The sequence below is a fragment of the Chlamydotis macqueenii genome, chromosome 11 (assembly GCF_036417535.1).
Source record: "Chlamydotis macqueenii isolate bChlMac1 chromosome 11, bChlMac1.mat, whole genome shotgun sequence".
Classification (NCBI taxonomy): domain Eukaryota; kingdom Metazoa; phylum Chordata; class Aves; order Otidiformes; family Otididae; genus Chlamydotis; species Chlamydotis macqueenii.
In genome coordinates, this window is record NC_141566.1 from 5,289,801 (window position 1) to 5,308,686 (window position 18,886).

Here is an 18,886-nt window from a genome sequence, read left to right on the forward strand (position 1 = left end):
TCAAGGGAGCGGCTCTGTTCCAATCAAAATTTTCAGACCTCGATGCTTGTTCCCTTTTGATTTGAAACCAATTTGTTTGTTCTTATCTTAAAATTATACCATTCTGCCTTCCTTGCCCCTCAGCTCCCATTTCTCCTTGCTGCATATATTTCATTGTGGTAGTCCATCTTCCTGACCACGTTCTCTCACTTTTGGCTTCGCTGGGAATGTGGCCTGGCAAAAGACCAGTCACGCCTTTCGGCCTGTTCCTTCTTCAGCTCTGTTTCACCAGAATCAGATGTAAGTGTGACTATAAGTACAGAAGTACAGTTATTGACATATTTTCTTCATTTTGAGACTGGACGATCTCATTTGGCAGCTTTGGAAGTGTGTTGCCTAGCTCAGACGGTAAACGTTTCGTAGCGGGGATGAGGTTTGTGTTTGAAGGTGCCGATTACATAACAAATAAATGAATAGAATTCAAACTGTGTTATCATTTAAAGGCATTAATTTAGCCAGAGAATTTAAAGACTTCAACTTGACATAAAAGAACTGGGGTTTTTTTCAGGTTCCTTTTGCAGTAGTTCAGGTTGGAATTGTTTTATGAGTGTGAAATGAGACCTTAAGAAAAGTGGATTATTTTGCCATTTTTTTCTTCACAAAAAGAATAGCAACTAGAGTAATTCCTCTGTTTATTTAATTTTCTTTTCTGTAAGATGCAAAGAAATGTTGCACTGCTCTCTTGCCTATGGTTCACCTCCCACTTCTTCCAGCTGCTTCCATACTGTCCTCCTTCAGGAGGTAAGCAAGATGTTTTTCCTTACTCTGAACTGCTCATTCGCTTCTTATTACTCAAATAGTTTGATCAGCGATGGATCAAACTCAGTACTAGGGAGTTACTTGCAGTGGTAAATAAGATCTGCACCTCGTCATTAGGCTTTTAGACATTTTTTTCAGCTGTTTGACCAATGTGAGATAGGCAGGTGTTTGCAATACGTGGCAAAGTGGATAACTGAGTGGGCCTCTTTAGACTCTGCAAAACAGCTGTCTTAAATGTTAATGTTATCTTGTGGGATGGCTTGTGTCCGTGGGCAGAAGGGGAGTGCAGACATTATAAAAGCTGAGTTTGTTTTGGCATCATTGGTACTGTTTCCAAAATACTTTTTCCTCACAAGGTAATTGCAGACGGATGATAGGTTATATCATGTTGTATACATTCCTTCTTCACTCCACTCAAGTCTACACCTGATTGCAGTGCATTAGGCAAAGTGGCAAGTAGATAGAACTTTGGTTTGTTGTTTTTTCTCAGACAGATACAACCACTATGGTAGAGTTTATTTGTTTCTAGATTAACATTGTGTCTGTATTTTTGTCAATATGAATGGATGTGCTCTGATCTTGCAACAAAAGGTAATAAGATTTGTCTCCCTAGGCTGAGATTGAGCTCCTCAGTCCTGGAGCACCCTGAGAGTACTTTGCCTCCTGTACAGATGAGAGATGTTTAACCCTAAAGAAAATCCCATTGTGTAAGAGGAGCAAACTGGTCACTAGGCTTTATCCTGACCTTATGGTCTTCAAACTCCCTGAGCCCAAAACACAGGTACTACTGATAGTGAGAACTGTGACTTCAACATTAGCTGAATATGCTGTGAGAAACTATTTTAGATGGAAAAGTTTCATTTTCTCTCAGTCAGAGTTAATGAGGAAGGACAGTGAGATATTTTGGACAAGCTGGAGTTTACAAACTACAGTAACATAAGTTTTATTTTGACCAGATCACCAATGGGTGATTTGAAGGTGTTCAAGTTACAGCTTTCCTAAATTGGTCTCTGCTGAAATGTGCCATCTGATGTCACCGGTGTTGTCTGTGACATCAGAAATGGAACAAATGGAACTCTGTGATATGCACATTCACCACTGTAGTACATACGTACACAACTGGTAAGGGTAAATGGGGCTTATGTAATGGTAAATTGGGTTTTGGGGCTTTGTTGGTTTTTGGGTTTTTTAACTGCTTTTAGTTTCTGGGGTTTGTTTTTTTTTTTTGGTTTGCTGGGTTTTTTGAAACAGGAGCAGTGATAATGAAAAAATTTATGGTTGCCTTGCTTTATAGAAAAAGATGCCTATTGTAGATCAGCTTAGTCAGACTAATCCTGTCCAAGATCCAGCTGAAAGGAAGAGCTTTAAATAACATTCACCGAATTCTGCTGACTTTGTTTAAGAGAGGAAACAAATGAGGGTCAGCAATATTTTGTTATAATTCAAAAACTTATAAGTCTAAACATTATTATCTGTCTTGAAATTATGAAGTATCCTGTTATGTATTTACCCTGTAGCGTACTTGTAAAGGTACTTTATTTAGCTCATGTAAATACTGTGTCATGATAAAATACGACTTCAAAGATAAACTGATCTTAAATGTGAATAATTTAGTTAACCCTAGCCAGATGAAGATTCCCTTCAAGGTAATGTTATTTTTTTGCTGAAGTTCAAGGCAGAGGTCTAGGAAGAGATGTAGTTAGGAACAGAATAACACGTATAAAACTATAAACACATAGTTTACTTTATAAAACAGCATAAAAACTAAAAGGTGCTTTTAAATCCTATTGCACAGAGATTTCTAAAAGTAATTCTGTCCATTCTCATTGAGATAAAAATGTACTGTGTAGATTACTATAATTAAGCCACATTAGATATTGCTTAGATCTATTTCAAAATAAGTTTAATTCTAATAAATATCAGCAGTCAGTTTTCAGATAATGTTTTTTTTTGTTTAGAGTCTAACAAATTAAGCTTGCTGAACTTGGTTGAGGGTTCAGTAGCCTGGTAATTTTCCATTCTTTGTCCTTTTCTTTGTAAATTCTCTTTTTAAATATTTAACTAGTAGAATAGAGGAGATAAAGGTCAAATACTGAAAAACTGTAGAGAATTGAAATAAAATTCAGCAAAAGTGACCAAGCTACCATAATTTAGATGCCCCACTGCAACAAGAAGTGCTCTCTATTTCAGCATAACCCTCACATCTTTGTTATGAACATTTATTCTTTCTTTGGTGAAGGCTGAGCATATAATTTTTTTTTTTTTAGGCTACTTGAAACTAGGCAGCACAATTAGTAATGATTGCTAAACCGCAAAACCTGTGGCTTACCTCAGTACCTAGAAGTTAATTGCTTAGGACTGTGCCCAAGTGAGGCAGAGCTGTTGAGTGGAACAGCTGGTACTGATGAGCCAACCTCCACCTTACAAGTGTTTCACACCAGCTCTAGGTGGGTTGACTGTCTGTTGGGGTAGGAGCACGTGAGATGCACTCCTGGTGCAGTTTTTTTTTCTGCAAAGTGTACAGTTCTTCTGCCTTGAATCTTCTTCTTGGGATGAGCTGCAACATGGTAAGTGGGGGGAAATGGGGAGATCCAAAACTGAAACACTGATGTTGATTTCCCCATAGGAACAGAATTTGAACTGTTTGACTCTATATTAGCTAGAAGGTCTTTCTATTCTGAAGAGGGAGAAGTTGAACCCCTTTTGTCTTCAGTGACATCTCAGGTGGGCAGAAAAAAGCTAATTTTTTACACGGTTGAGGCCCTGAACTTAAGGTTTGGCAAAACCAAGTTTTCTTGTTTGTTCTACTGCATTTCTAATTCCATTTAAATGAGGAGGGACAGGTGTTTTCAGAGCGTTTCCCTGTGATGGCTTTGTTCCCAAGGTTAATTGTACTAGAAATGTAGAACAATTAGAAAAAAAAAAAAGGAGAATTAACTTGAGAGAGTTTATTCAATTCTAGAAGTGAGTAAATAGAACACAGGGAAATAGTTACAGTTTGTTCTTATCAACTTGGCTGTATTTAAAATTGTTCAGTACAGAAATACAGCACTTCCTGGTATAGATGTGTTTTCCTCCTCAGTCTTATTTTTCCAAGACAATGTAATCTGAATGATTCAGCATATTTAAGCTTTTAGTTGATGCGTTTTTAATTTTGAAAATTAAGTTATCACTAACCCAGGAGCCAAAGCTTTACAGTGATCTGCCTTTGAGCGAATCTGAACACTTAATGTAAATAACTTGAGATGCAACTTATAGGAACTGTAGTACTAGTATAACTGTAACAGATTGGTATAAGGAAATCAAAACTTTCACCTGCCATCTGGTGGAAAAAACCTGAAAAGCTGTAATGTGTGAACCTCATAACTGTGGACTACACCTGTTTTCGACTTGCTAGTAACATAGAAATTAGCAGTGCTAGGTGTACATAAGGAACATTTTACACACTGTTGTTGACTTTCTTACCGTGTATGCTACAAGAACTTTCTGGTCCTTTTTGCTTCAATATCAGTAGGGCAAAATCATTTACTATCTTGTGTTTGTTTGACTCGATGATTGCAAAATAATCCAAGAAAAGAGTAGTAGAAATAGTGGTTCAATTGTAACAGAATAAAACTTGGTATCAAAATATGTAAGTACACGTAATCACTTTTTCTTTTTTGCCTCTATTTGTTGTGTGTGGAGGCAAATGAAATATTTTTATTAATTTTCTGTTTAAAATCCTCCAGACTGCACCTGTAGATAAAATGGCCAGTCTTCTTGCTAAAACAGTACAAGTGGTTGGGTCCTACAGCTGGTGATTTAAACAGGCAGAAACTCATCTTTAAGAAAAGTTTATTTTGCTAGGCTAACTTTTAGTCTATGTAGCTGCATTCTTCAGCTCTACAGACAAATTTAGGGATTGCTCAAATTACGCTAGGTATCATGTACTGTTGTAAGGGGTTCACTTTAAAGAAATTGCAGGTGTGAAAATGAGCTTTTCTTTTGAATTTGATCCTTACATCAAATTACTTCTTATATACAAACACTTTTATTTCTGGCAAAAAGAACTGGAAGACAGAGGGGGAAATACACATGGTTTTTATTTGGAATTATCCTTCAGTTGCATAAATGGCAAACATGCTTATTCAACACAATTATGCCCCAAAACCATTTCCTCCTCAAAAATGTATTTGCAACACTGGGCAGGTTATTGGAAAATTTTTGTTTTATTGATATGCTCATGTAACTTTTTCGAGTTGTCTACGCTGTAGTCTTCCTAATTATTAGTATTTTAAAGATCAGTGCAATGCTTGCCTCCAATTATTTTTAATTTTCAATTTGGAAGTTTTGGTGAGTTTGGTGAAAACTTCGATTCTGTCACTGACCTTATAACTTAAGAATGTGTCCTTGCTTGTGTTCTTCTTCTTCTTCAATACAAGTAAAACTTAAAGGCTGTTATAAAAACTTTAAATCACAACAGTTATGAATAAAAATGAATAATAAAAATGCATGAAAATAAAAAATACTATCACAAGTAAATGTCTTGGAAATATAAATTATTACAAGTTATATTACTGTGTTGTCATAAATTCTTTTATAGCAACACATTGTTCCTAACTGATCTTCAAAGTAATCTTTGTAATTTCTCAGTTAAATTGCATTTAGTTTAAATGACATTTCCGTGTATTTAATTGAAGTAAAATAGATATTTCAAAGGCAAAAATAACATGCAGTATTGCTGTGTAAGACCAGTGATTTCCCTCGCAACCCCCAACCCCTACTTTGTCAGGTGTAGTTTGTCTTGTGTTTGGGAATTTTTTGTTTATTTTGCTTTGGGTTTGTTTGTGTTTTTTTTTTTTTTTGGTTGGTTTTGGGGTTTTTTTGTTTGGTTTTTCTTTTTTTTTTTTTAGTAAGCCTTTCAGATAGACTGACGCAGTTCTGTACCACTCTCTAGGGAAAAGCTGTATTAAAGAAAAAAAAAACTCTTTTGGAAGGGAATACAGATGGCTATTGTTAATAGTTTCCTTAATATAATTTGTTATGATGTGCTTTGCATCATAGATGACAAATTAAATGATGAGAATCATAGTAATTGGGTTCACCAGTTCTCCATATTTGCCGGAGTATAAAACATCTACCCCTTGTGTTCAGAGCATGCTCAGAGAAAATAAAGTAAGGCAGATATGATAGGAAAACATTAAAATGTATTGATTAAACCTTCTGGGAGCTCTGGTTCTACAGTAATATTCAATTACATGTCACCTGCCATACATAAAATGAGTTTTAAAAGTTTTTGATGCTCTGTATCACCAAATAAATCACTGCAAATCACAGACTACAGCAGTTCCCTTTCAATCAGGAAAGTTACTATAACAAGTGTTACAGTCTTCCACTAGAGAAAATTTGAAAATATGGTAGGAAAAAGTTCTTAACTTTGCTTTTAGGAGAAAAATTGTGCTTAAAACTGGTAAGTTTTTACTGCTGCCTGCATTAGTTAATGTCTAAGTGTGTGTTTTGATAAGAAGCGAGTAGCTGCCAGTTTAGTGATAGTTCCACAGCAGGGATAACATTACTGCTGCGTTTGAGCTGGATTCTCTTTGGGCACTTCTGCTGATAAAGGTTCCAGTTAACGACTCATTTCTCCTTTAATGCTGGACAAGTGAAAACAAGCAATAAAGCTGTGAGCTTAACTTCTCATCATTTTACTTGAATTTGTGACTCTGACAACTTTGAGAATTAAAGTCCTTTTACTAAAAACTGAGCAAATGTGGTCTGATTTTCTTAGATTATATGTGTGAATTAACAGTAATTTTTTGCACCGGAGTCAATGTGCTAGCTGCTTTATAGTATAAAATAAAAGAACTACAGTGGCAGCATTCAATTAGGGTTTATCTATAAATGGGATTAATAAGCAGTATAGAATTTATGGTGTGTTAACTACCCACGTTAATTTGCTATGTGAAAAGATCTGAAGTAGATTAGTTATCTCGTAGAAAGACTTTCCTTCTAGGCACTAGGAGTGTCCTCATGGGAACTTGGCAGGAGTGCCAAATACACAGTAGATACACCCTTAGTCTAACAAATAGTCCTTAGAAAAAATTTCTTGTGAACTTTCAGCCATCAGAACATATTTCTAAGGAGCTATTCCATCTCCTCTGAGAAATGGAAATGTCCAAAGCATATATGGATACAAATGGTTTTGTAAAGGTTTTATTCTTTACGATGGTGGTGTAGTTGTAGAAAGTTCAATGTTAAAAAAGTTTGGGATTTTTCACCTGCCCCTTAAGTATTGTTCTGATACGTGTGTGATGTATCTTGGAGGAGATCTTAATCTTGTCAGTCTGCACTATTTATTAAACGATTTTCAGCTAGTTTAATAAATACATGGTTAAATGCCATCAGGAGTGTCAACGAAATCTTCCAGACTCAGAAATTATGTAAACTCTAAACACGTTCAGCTCTGATTTCTCCGTAATAGAACGGAGGTATCTGTGTAGCTTTTGAAGATGCAGGTTAGAGATCCAGGATTAGCCCTAGTTATTCCATGTGCAGTTTAACTTTTCTTCTACTATAATTCATTGTTTCAAATAACCTAACATCAATCATTGCAAACATCATTAACAGGAAAACAAACAGAAAAAACCTCGTAAAGCAAACAAAACCCTCCCCTGTGACAGGAAAAGCACCACTGGGTTAATCCAGCAGATTTATACAGACAAACAACTCCCGAGCTTGGAAAATGGTCTGTGTTTGTATCTCTCCCAAAACAATGCTAACTTAACGGAAATGAAAGTTTGTGGAATTTATTCTCCTGTATCTTCAAGCTGATACAGTCTGTAACATTAATGCACTAACTTCTTATTCTAAGTATTTGGTTTGTCCAAAGACCAATGTCTTTTACCTGAAAGGTGTTATGCATTGTTAGAATAAATTTTTGCCTTAACCAGAGCACAAAAATAGAATATAAAATTGGGAAGCAAACAAAAATACTGTTACTGCGGTTAGAAAATTTCAACTGAATAGACTAAGCATGAATAAATTTTATTTGTTTTGTTTTTTTTTTTTAGTTATCATGATCAATTCAAATCCCAAGTTAACTATACTGTATAAGAATTCCTTCCTTGCAGTGAGCTCAGATATTTGGGAAAGGTTTCATGGAGACTCGCTGCTGCTTAAAATATTGTTACCCCTCCTGATTCCCCCTTGAGGGCTGTTATATGACCATGCATTTTTTATTTTGCTGCACAGCCTGTGTCTGGCAATGGATTTTTCTCATTAAATAGAGTGGCCTTAAAAATGAAACATCAAAATACTAGACTGCTTTTTTCCATCCACTAAACTCTTTTGTTGTCTCTCTGAACGTGTCTGTTGGTCTTGTGCATTTAAATACTTAATTAATTTTCTTTTTCAAGATCGAGTGAGGATATTCTTTGGAGCTGATTTTCCACAGGAAAATTCAATTATTTTTGTAGCTGTGAAAGGTGTGTTGAGCATAATAACTTTGATAATTAACCTAGTGTTTGGCAGTATATTAAAAGTGATGTTTAAGGATTACAATTCAGTTCCTTTTTATTGCAGTCTATGTTTGCAACCTTACAGATGACTGGCTGGGTTTTTTTGTTGTTGTTTTTGTGGGGGTTTTTTTGTTTGTTTTTTTTTTTTGTTTTTTTTTTTTTTGCTGGAGGTCCTGAGGGATCTTAAATATAACTGGACAAGGCGATTTTGGTATATTCCTAGCTTTACTCACATAGTTAATGAACGTGTGTGGTGTAAGTGCTAAATAGCACAATAATATGAAATAAATATTTAGCACTGAGCATAGCCCTAAATACTAAGTATAAAGATCTAGGGGCAAAGATTATTAAATATTGCAGTGAGGGATGAATTAATTATCTAAAACTATCTAGGCTGTGAGGGAAGGGAAATATTAGAAGCAGCTGCTGTGTTTGAAACCAATATCAGGTGCAAAAATACGTTTGGGGAGCGGGGGTTAAGTTGTTAACTGAATTTTATTCAATTTTTTTGTATTTTAAGTAATAGGATTGGCATGTTTCCTCATGACACATTGTATTCTACTACTGAAATTAGCGAACATTTTTGTAAACAAGTTATACCAAGTTGGTACCTTCTCAGTTACTCTGGGAAGGTGCTTTCCTTCCTACCCTTAATCTCAAGCATGCTCTGTCCCCCTCTGTTTTCAAAAGCTTAAGAAAAATTGTAATTCAGAGGCACCACAATTTCTTTTTTTATTTTTTTTTTATATTCATGGACCTTAAAAGTCTAATTATATAAAATTATTATTAGTAGTATCTCACCATTAATAAGCCTTACTGGAAAGAGCCCTTCCAATATATTTTAAGCCTCTTGACTGTTGATCTGCCACTTATCTGTGCCATATGATTTTCTGTCTGTGCCTGTAAATACAAATCTTCTGAAAAGGCCATTAGCAATGGCGATGAGGCAGAAGATACAGAATGTGCTTAAGTTCTGTTGTTCCTCATGAATTTTGTCATATGAACTATTTTTTGGAAGAAGTAATCATTGGAAGTGAATACCAAACTAGGAGAGCAAACGTTCTCTGCCATGTCTTGTAGATCAGGGCTTCAGCTGGATGTGTTTTAGTTCAACATTAGTTTAGAGGGCTAACTGCAGAGATTTTAGCTGATGCGTAATGTGAATTTGGTATCGCAGTGAATTGTAATTCCTGTATATTTATATTGGAATATTTGCATAGGAGACCAAGAGAAACTTTCATCATTCTGCTGAGTTGCCTGCAAGATAGAGTTAATGGTTAAGCAAACACTTTATTTTTACGTCTGTTTATATCTTTCTTCAGATAATAATTTCCACAGAAGTTCCATAGTGTTAGCTTTCTAGGAGGAAAAGATCACTTTCTATCTTAATGACCCCTGAATCTTTATAAAACTCCTTTAAAGAAACATTTAGAATATTCTTTATTCCCAGAAATTAATGATCTAACGCTCCAATTCTCAGTGGTGCTCTTGGCGCAGGAAAGCATGTCTGTATTTACTTTCACTTTAGCATAAGATAACTCATTTTTAGCCTCACTGGAACAGTCTAAATACTCCTTATTTCATTAGAAAATGACTGTTTTCAGCTTGTTGAGGAATATGTAACTGGCAGTTACAGATAGCATGTATCCCCTTTAGCAAGACAGTATAAACCATAACTAAACATATTATAAAAAAATAACGTCTGAAATATTAGTTGGTTGCTTTCTGTAGCTGTTTGCTGTTGTATTGTTTAGCAATTCAGTCTTTCCTTATTTTCTGAAAACTATCACTCTTTATTCTAAACAAAATCCCACACATATGTGGGGTTTTTTTTTTGGGGGGGTGGGGGTTTATTAGGGAGTTTATGTAAGAGGTAAAGAAGCAAATGTGGCCATGAAGAAGCAATTATTAACCAGTTCAAAATGTAAAGAAACTGAAGAGATTTCTTATTTGCATGAATAAGAGACAGATTCATAGGACCATAGAACGAATTGGGTTGGAAGTTCAGCCCCGATCAGGACCAGACTACGCAGTCTCTCTCTCACTCCCCCCACCCTCCGAGAGAATAGGAGGAGATGATATAGGAAAAACGGCTGAAGGTTTGAGATAAGGACGGGGAGAAATCCTTAAAGTTACCATCATGGGCAAAACAGACTCAACTTGGGGAAAAACACTCATTTATTTCTAAAATTAGCAGGAGAATGAGACAGGGAACAAGATAACCTCCCTCCACCCCTCCCTCTTCCCAAGCTTAACATTATCTATACTACCTCCCCTCCCGAGCGGCACGGTGGGGGAGGAAGGGAATGGGGGTCGCGATCAGTTCATCACGCGTTGTTTTACACCGCTGTATCATCATCAGGGGAAGAACTCCTCGCATTCCTCCCCTGCTCCAGCGTGGGGTCCCTCCCACGGGCCACAGTCCTTCATGGAACTGCTCCAGCGTGGGTCATCTCTTCCACGGGGTGCAGTCCCTCCAGAACAGCTGTCCCAGCGGGCCCTCCATGGGCCACAGCTGCCTTCAGGCATCCACCTCCCCTGGTGTGGGGTCCTTCAGGGGCTCCAAGTGGATCTCTGCTCCTCCGTGGACCTCCATGGGCTGCAGGGGGACAACCCACTCCACCATGGGCTGCACCACGAGTTGTAGAAGAATCTTGGCCAGGAGCTGCATTACTCCTCCCCCTCCTTCTTCACTGACCTTGGTGTCTGCAGCCGTTCCTCACAACAGGCTGGCAGATGCCTCTCAGGATCCTTTTTACATCTTATTCACTTCTCATCTTCTCTCCACTTCTTGCAGCCAGGCTGGGCCGAGTTGGGCCCAGTCGGCTGCCTGGCGAGAGGCCAGAGGGTGAGGCCTGCAAGGCCCACGAGGTTCGTGCCTCCCCCTCTCTGCCCCCCGCTCAGCTGCTTCACATCTTCTCTTCCTTCTTTTTTTCTGTTTTCCCCTTCTTAAATATGTTATTGCAGAGGTGTTATCACGGGACATTCTGCTACCAATTGGCTCGGCCTTGGCCAGCCGCAGGTCCGCCCTAGGCCCGGCCGAGTCCACTGAACAAAGGGGAGCGACTTCTAGCAGTTTCCTACAGAAGCTACCACCTTAGGCCCCCCCTCACTAACAAAACCAGAACAGGATGTTAAAGATTATCTCATTTCAACTCCTCTGCTTTGGTCATGGACAATTTTCACCAGATCACTCAAAGCCCCATCCAACTTGGCCTTCAACACATCCAGGGATGGAACATCCACAGCTTCTCTGGGCAACCTGTTCAACCCAATTGAATAACAAATATTATAAACAGAGCTAAAATACACTTTTTTCTTCTTTTTTTCTTTTTTTTTTTTTTTTAGGAAAAAAAAAAGAAGAAAAAAAACCCTAGAAACAACCCCTGAAACATGAAAAAAAAACAAAATGGAAGTGACTGGAAGCTTGAATTTTTACTCCGTATGTTTAAGGTGTTGCTGAAGAAAAAGGAAGAAATTCTATCTGACACATCCAATAATAGCACGTTCTAACTAGTCACATATCCGAATGCTCCTTTTTGTTTTACTCTGAAATAAGTGAGCAGCACTGAATAATATTTTTTTTTTCTTTGTTACTGAGGAAAATAGAACAAATAAGCTTCCATTTTTTCCCTTGGAATGTAGTTCAAGAAGATCAGTGTGGTTTACAAGATACTAAACGTGTTTCAGCAGGTATTTTACTCCCATAACATTTCAGGTAATGTTACTGGAAGTTTAGGCTTAGAATACTTGAAGAAACAAGACTCCCTACATGCTTATGAGATAGATATACTTTATTTTTCTCATTTTACACACTGGGAAGTTGAAAACAAAGAGAGTATAAATGGCTTGCTGAGGACAATATAGAGCCAGTGAGCAGCCAGGCTAGGAATATAATTCAGGTGAGCAATTAAGGTCAGTGATAACCTTTTCATTAATTGCTTGTGGCCAGAGTATCACACCAGGAGGAGTGCTGGCCTCCACCTACTTCCCTGATGGGTGGGCAAGGACAGATGTTCAGGTGACAAATTGCCCTAGCAATTGGTGGAGGGGGGGGCGGGAAATGCGATTTCATTATTATTCCTGCAGTGGTGTCAGAAGAACTTCCATTTGCTATTGTCGAATGAAGGCATTTGTCCCAGTTCTGTGATAAAATGGGCAAAGGATATTTGAAATGAACCAGTTATATGCAATTTATTAGTGCAAGTCAGAACTCCCTTTCCCTAATTTGTTTTTTCCTTTGACATAAGCACGTAGCCTATGCAGATTCAAACTTTCTTGCAATTCAAGTAACTTCTACAATGGAAGAATAAGCCTCTTAAAAAGATGGAATTTGCTATTGTGCAAGTTACAAGCTGAACAAACAGAGATTGGGCAAGTTTCTGTTCATTCATGTGCCTCCTTTAAAAAACAAATACTGGTTTAATATAAATGGAAATGAGGACAACATTAGTGTGAACGTAAATCTTGATCTGTTGTAACCTAATAATGAAAGCCAGGCTGTTCAGAGTCTAGATAAATGAAATAAAGTCATAGGGTGGCTTTGTTTTTTTTTTTAATAAGCATACGAATCATCCCTTTTAGCTAAGATTTTTATCCTAGTTTTTGCTTAATGTGATTTTGGAAAAAGCCATTATTTATGGAAAAGCAGGTGTTTATCTCAAAAAGCGCATCACCCTCTTGGATGATGAGTAAAAATCATGTGGCAAGATATTTGAAAAGAAAGTTTCCTAGCTGACTTAATAAACTTTAATATTTATATAACCTTTAAGCAGTCAAGAGACTCTGCTTAATGACAGCCAACCAATAGCTTGACCTTTATTGAATAGAATGGTGGCATGCTTACAGGAGTTTCATTTCAACAGCAACCTAATGTTGAATTTCTTTGGGCTATTAAAGTATAGTAAGTACACTGGAATTCATCCTGAGCTCGGAAGTGTATTATTTCCATTAAATAAGTCCTGCAAAACTATGGAATAGAGAGTTTAAAAAGCAATCAGCTTCAGATTTCTGAATTCTATGTTGAGAATCTTACTCCTAATTAAATATGAAGTTTCCTAACTTCTAAAAAATATTAGAAGGGGTACATATGCAAATTGGCCGTTACCACATCCAAAATCTTTATGTTAATCAGCAGTTTGATAATTTGTATGTGTTTGCAAAGTCTAAACACACTGGGTCTTTTTTCCTGCCTTTTATAGAGGAATTCATCATCTTGTCATACCAGTTTAGAATAATTATCAAAGTGAGCTTGAAAGATTAAGATTAAATACTTTCAAAATGCTTGAAGTGATTTGTTTTTCTCAAATGTACAGCAGAAGGACAAATAATATTTGAATTTCACTGGCTCCTTTGTAAAGTAGGTTTGAAATGTAGTGAAGTGATGATTCCCAGTATGAGGCTAGTTTTAAGTAGCTACTGGCAGTTCAGGATGCCATTATACTGGCAAATATAAAGATCTTTGTAGTTTACTTGATCATAGTGTCAAGAATGTAATTGTGAAGTGTAAGGAGAAAGACATAGAAAATATTTGTACAGTTTGGGTAGGTGTTTGGAGGTTGTTTTTATGGGTTTAGATTTTCTTTTTTTTCCCCCCCTAGAAAACTTGCATTGTTCCAATACCCCTATAATACTTGGCTTTAGGGATTTCAGTAGCTTTGACAACTGTTTTTCCAAAAATCAATGGGAATTTTATTGTTGACTTAGGAGCTAATAGTCTACTTCAAGGCATAACGTAAAGTTAGGTCCTCCTCTGAAGAAATACCATTGCAGCAACAGGAACACCACGTTATTTTAATTTGAATGTTGCACTGTTGGTGGACACGAGCTGGAATTCTTCTGAAATCTGACTGGCGTTGCCTAGCACAGACTGGTAGAAGAGACTGCACAGGGACTGTGATCTAGATGGTTCTGGTTTTGGGTGGTGGGGTTTTTTTTTGGGTGGTGTTGATTTTTATTGAAAATTTAGCTTTTGTTCCCTAATTGATTTGAGGCACAAAGAAAATTTTTTTTTTTCCTTGCGTTTGTTAGACCCAAGATAAATTTGTCATTTGGACAAATAATTGAAATATGGATTTTGTTGGGGTGTTTTGTTTTGTTTTCCTCATTAAGTGAGGAATCGAATCCAGATATTTCTCCCTCCTCCAGTTTTTAAAAAAAAATTTCTAGTTCCAAATGAAAATACCAAGATCATGTTCTTTCCATCAGTTCAACTTTACAGATGATGTTTGTCATCCATAGACAACTCAGCTACTCATGGAAGAAATCCTATGATTTTTTTAGCTGTTTGAGATCTTCTATGGAACCACTTCTCATTTGTGATAACTACAGTAACGTAGCAAACACTTGTTTACAGCTGAATTACTTCCATTTTTCAATATCTTGGATACTTATGTGTGAATATCATCATCTTTGAGCGATATACTTGTGTTTAACTTCAGATTTGGTCTCTATTTCTGTCTGTACTTTTGTTCACTGCCTGAAAAAAATTTCTCTCATTTTACCTGGTTACCTTTATGGATAAAAAAAACCCCAAAAAACATATGGTGTTCTTTATTTAAGGAAACATATCATTTATCCTGGCTTGCTGAATCACTTTACGTCCAGCCTGCTTCTGATGTTTGCACCTCCTCTTCCTCAGTGAAAGCAAAAAGAGGCTTGAGGTACCAACAGACATTACTGCCAGTTCCAAAATGGGCCAAGTGGGTGGCTTAGCCAGTGTTCCCCATGCAATCTTCAGAACCAGCAATATGCCTGCCCAGGGAGCACAGATGAAGGTTGTCTCGACAGAAGCAGGCTGGACGTAAAGTGATTCAGTATTCTTTTTTTTTTAATTCCAAATTCTGCTTTCTCAGGATGGCTTTTGCCTAAATCTTCTCAGAGGGCACTTTGAACAACCTGTGGGAAAGGCATCACTCTGCGTGATCTGAGTTGGGCAAAACTTGGTTTCATCAAGATGCTCTGTTTTTTTAGGATGAAGAACTTAAAGCAATGTTGCACTTAATTTTTTTGTTTCTTCATTTCATGCCACCTAGTTAATATAATTTTAAATGTTTAATAAATCAAGAGGTGGGAAGGAAATACTACACATTGTGTTCTCTATTGACCTTTCAGTACTTTGGCTTGCACTTGTAGACCTCCAACATATAGGTAATGTGCAAGTCCCTGAGGGACTAATGACTACGTATAAAAATAAATATTTACTAGCATCAGAAGCAAAACTTTGTGCCACCATAATCCTTAAAAGATCCTTCATTTTGATTCACAGATGCTAACCCTGTGCTGATCTTGCTGTCTTCAATGAAATGATGAATGAATATGAAGTCCTATTTTTATGTATTGTATGCAAAAATCGAGCCGATGGAGGACATACATCTACACATACTTATGTGCTTTAAAATGCTTTATAAAACCTACCAAAAAAAAAAAGAAAAAGAAAAAAAAAAACAAACCCAAACCAAAAACCCCAAAACATACAGGTGACTCTGAAAATCCTGTTGAGATTTGTATGAATTATTAAACATTTAATGGTTGTGAAAAAGCTTGACCTAAAGCCCCAGCTGACAAAATTCTTAGGTCAGGAGCGTATCATGTCATTTTTCTGTACAGTACCAGGAATGTTCCTGTTGCTAGACAAATAAGAGTAACGAGGGGGGGGGAATAGGTGATGAATAAGTTGCAGAGCTATAGTTCTTGAAAGCTGACATGACTTTAGCATACACAAAAATATTGTAAAATTGAGCTTTTCAGTTTGTGCAAAATAGGATAAAAATCACTGTGACAACCAAATAGCATGCACTTAGCTTGCTTCCCCCCACAACCTTGTAAATCTCTATGCACAGATTAAATGTAAATAATACCAGGATTTCAGCACTAAATGTACTGTAAAAGTTGCTTTTAGTGTGTCAAACATTAATTTTACTGAAGTATTTTTAATTTATAGAGTCTTTAATTCCTTATTATGTTAATACCTGCTGTACCTTCAATTAGGCTTTGAAGAATCATCAACAACAGTGATTGTACTCAAAGATTACAATCCCATGTTTCCATGTGGGAAAACACACCTAAAGCTCCTTAAACTTCCTCAGTTGCTTATACGTGCCTGGAGGAAAGCTGGTGATATCTTCATAATGTAGTCGTCCTCTATCTGTGGATCCTAATGTATCTATTGCTGCCATGCTCTTCACTGCAGTGATGAAATCTGTCTCCTGGAATCAAGAAGTTAGCTTTATCTTCCTCTTCAATGTGCTTATTAAAATGAACTAGAGGTTAGTTCATTTTAAAGGCCTGAAGAAGGATTATTAAGGAGCTGATTAAGTCAATTAGGCTGCTTAGGGAATCTTTTTTGCTGTGTTGGTGTTAGCCAGGAACCTTAATAGGACAATTAGGATTAATTAAAATCAGCCTGATTGATTAGGATACATAAACCTGCATGTGAGACATGGTTGTGTTATGCAGTCTTCGAGGGGAGGCAGTGGATGCTGAGGTTTGTGTTTCTGAAAATATTATCTGTATGCAGGTATAAGAGCAGGTTGCTTTGAGGGAGCATTGGTTGTGATAGCGATGATTCTACATCAGTGAAATTAAGTTTTCTTAACTTGACAGGATGTGAGACTGAACAACAAAACAGTAGATGTGTTTTGTTGTAGGTCTTTGCAAAATTATGTGTGTGAAAAAAAACTTAACTTTGCCTCTAGAATGGTGTCCTTTAAAATTACTATGATCACTTGGGACCAAGGAACCAAAGTAATTTCATGAAAATGGTAAGGTGAAGGAGGAGGACTCTAAAACTAGACATTCTCTTCTGCCTTTTGTAAGAACCTCCCTCCCTCTTTCAGTGGACATAAGCTCCCAAGACAGGTGGCTGAGTTGTCCTTAGAAATTAGCTTCTGCATGCATAATGACCGTCAGGCTGTGCTTGTGTCTTCTGGATGTTTTTGAATGGGTGATGTCCAAAAAAATTTGAACACTTCTGTAATGACTCTTTTAAACTGCGCCAATACCGCAGTGGATAGATGCAACCATATGTTCACAAGACCCTAGGATCATAACATTTTTCAACGGGATACAATTGTCTGTATCCAGACACATGATGGAAACAATGTGATTTGGAATGGCCACGTGATTTTCCATCTTCCACTAAAGGCAGTGGGGTGTTAAAGCCCTTGCTCTTTCAAGGATGAAGCAAGACCTCTTTTAAAACACGCGTCTACTAGTAGATTGATTCATTTTGGTAACTTCTGGAAACTTTTCACGTCTGATGTCTTGCTCTGTCTCTCCGAAATAGCTTTCTTCTAAAGGAAATTGATCTACTGTGGAAAAAGTTATCTGAGGAATATGCCTTAAAGCTTCCTCTGTTTTACTGCCAATAAACATAAGCAGCTCCAGTGTTTGTTCTGCTTCTTTATCCAAGATTTTCTCAGCCGTTATCTTATGTGGGAAAACATACAGAGGCTTCACTAGACATCAGCAAGGCTTTAATCAGCAACAGCACTTTTTTGTTCTAAGCAGTTGGATCCTAGGCAAGTGTTGTCAGTCAAAATTTCAGGTGCTTCAAAAGAAGTTATTTATTGATAATGGACAAAATTAATCTTTAAAAATAATACTTATAAGTGTCTCTTTGCTCACTAGACTGATGAACTGGTGTATGCATAGGTAAGGGTGCTATCTCAGGTTCTAATATTTGTCTTACTGGAAGGATTCATTTCCAAGACCCCTTATTCCATCTTACTAAGGAATATCTTAAAATATTACACCTACATGTCAGTCCAAAGCAGAATCAGCTTTTCATACTGCTATTTGAAAAAGCTCAGATTCTTTACTTATCTCGTTCTGTTAGGAAATACCAGAGGAATTTTCAAGAAATAGCAATTAGCAAAATTTAGTGTTTAACTAAATAGCCTATTATCCTATGGCATGTACTGTCTGAAGTGATCAATAGAGTCTTGGAACATCTCTAAGTCTGCGGAGTTTCTTCTGTTAAAGACATTGATACGTAAGAAGAAAGACAGATAAGCAGGAGATAATGGTGTCACTGAAAAAAAAAAAATCTCATACTCTTTTAATCCTGAAAAAAAATATTTATGTATGTCGGGGCTAATACTCTTAAAGACTATCCTAGCTCTATAATCTAAGAAGGCAAAAGTAATCAGCCACAAGATTTATTTATTTTTTTTTTTTTTAAATTTTATCGGAGTAAATCTTAGTAGAATCCTCACAACTGCAAGACACTAAGAACATACTGAATGTCATCTATTTTTTTTTCTGCTTTCTAAAATCTCATATTATTCTGAGAAGTTCCTGTATATTGTCATGAAATGCCTGAAAAGTCAAATCCTTTTCAGGGATTGTAATTGCAGTAGGCTCTGGCAGTAAGTAACCTTTTTTTAAGTGTTTCTAAACTTTAAGTAAATGCAAATAATAAAATAAAAAAGCCTAAAAACCCACATGCCTATGGTATCCTACTCCCAGCTTTCATTACCATTGCACAAAAAGATTATAGAAAGCTTTAGTACTTATTTCTCTCTCTCTCTCTCTCTCTCTCTTTTGTTTTGTTTTGTTTTTTTTTTTTAAAAAAAAAAAAGCCATCTATC